Genomic DNA, 1,821 nt, shown 5'->3' with positions numbered 1-1,821 from the left:
ATTGGAATATAAAGCGACGTTTCATATTTTATGGGGAAAATATTAATATGTTTCGGGAGGTTCTAAAACCCCCACAATTTGATAAAAGTTTCCACCTTCTTTCCAAGTCAACCGCTTGTTTAGCATCAATAATTAAGAAACAATTTATTTATTTTTTTAATATTTCACCTTTATTAACTACTAACTACATATGAATGGATATATATTTGATTAAAAAAACAAGGAAGAGAAAGCCCCTTTCATGTAATAGAAAACCCTTTGACGAAAACCCTTTGACGGCCGCCAAAATCTCTTTAACCTCAAATCTCAGCTTCTCGTGTCTCAGTCTCTCGTCTGCCGTTCAATGTTCAATGTTCGAAATCCGCCACCACCACATTATCACGATGGTTAGGTTCTCCATCTGTCTCTTTCTATAAAAAATAGGGTTTTTTCTCAATGTTTGAATCTTTCTTGTAAAACTTTTACTTGTTCAAATCCGACCCAATTTTATCTATTCCTCTCATTAGCAAATAGTAAGAAGCTTCTATTTATGTGAGAAAGAAATTAGAGATTCAATTTGGAGATAATGGTTATCATCAAGAAAAGAATAAATATAGATTTTCAATTTATTCATCTGAAATTTTTATTTGATGTAATTGCAGGTTTGCTAAAGAATATTGAGGAATGAAGTTTTGGGTTTTTTTAAATGGTGAGTATTTTTTATTGGAATTTTATAAAGATAAATTTGATTTGGGTGGGTGTTGTTTTTGGTGTTGGTGTTTATTAGAATTTTCTGAGAATTTTGTTATTGATTGAAATGTCTCTGGGAATATTATTTTATATGCTTGTATGTTTTTTAAATAATATTAATTTTCTTTTTATAAAATTTATTAATACACCTTTTGCTTTATTTTAGAAATGAATCTATAGAGGTTTGTGTGGCTAATAGTCGGTTGTTAAAATGTTAGTGATTAACATATAAATTAATAATTGCAAATTTGAGCTAGCACTACTTCCAAATCGTAGTCCATATGACCAATTCTATATCAGGACTGAAGAAGGTGCTACTAGTGTTGTGAAGCTAGCACTAGTTCTCAATCGTATTCCATCTGGCCAATTCTATAGCAGGATTGAAGTATCTTCCTTTTGATTAATATTAGAACTTTTGTTAAGAACAAAATGCATATTTACTTTTTTGTTATTTTTGCATTTGATAAGGACAATACTATTGTTGTTGTTGTTGTTTCTATTGCATCAAGTTGTCTACATAATACTAACAATAATTCTGATTTTATTGATGAATAACAAGTTTTCCATATAATAGTTTAAAATATGATATAGTCAAATTCAACAGGGCGATACTTTACATGAATACATACATAGTAGTAATATTTTAATATATTATTATGTGTTGTGTTTCATTGTCTATATTTTCATTGTTAAAAGCAACACTACTCACATTTCAAACTAATGTTGTTAAATGTAGGTTAACAATTCAGGGATTATTGGAACTATAATTAATGACAAAGAGTTATTTAATGCTATCATCAACCGTGAGGTAAGAATTCTTCGAGTATTTGAGAAAAGCCTACATGGTGTAAAAAAATTTAAAGAATAATTATTTTGTATTTATCATTAGACAATAGCTGTGGAAATTATTCTTTTTTTCGCATTGTTCTTGTCTTAGTACATATCATATTGTCAACAAAAAAACATTTTATATATGGTTAAGATGTTGAAAACAAGTATATTGGGTTTGACTATTCTTGAGTTTTTTGTTGTTAGTTGAATTTAACTATTTTGTGAAATGTTTTTCATTGTTTTGGTGTATTATCTAGGAAT

The 1,821-nt window shown here is 28.3% G+C and overlaps 1 long non-coding RNA gene across 1 annotated transcript; it reads left to right on the top strand.

Annotated features, from left to right (window-relative positions):
* The first annotated feature begins 232 nt into the window (after positions 1 to 232).
* Positions 233 to 1,612, top strand: LOC131612146 (uncharacterized). The gene is made up of 3 exons (XR_009287307.1): positions 233 to 386; positions 642 to 688; positions 1,466 to 1,612. It is a non-coding gene; the product is annotated as an uncharacterized LOC131612146 (long non-coding RNA).
* Positions 1,613 to 1,821: the final 209 nt, after the last annotated feature.

This window comes from Vicia villosa, linkage group LG6, assembly GCF_029867415.1.
Source record: "Vicia villosa cultivar HV-30 ecotype Madison, WI linkage group LG6, Vvil1.0, whole genome shotgun sequence".
NCBI classification, from domain to species: Eukaryota; Viridiplantae; Streptophyta; class Magnoliopsida; order Fabales; family Fabaceae; genus Vicia; species Vicia villosa.
Note: the sequence above shows the minus strand (reverse complement) of the source record. Positions and strands in the feature narration are given on the sequence as shown.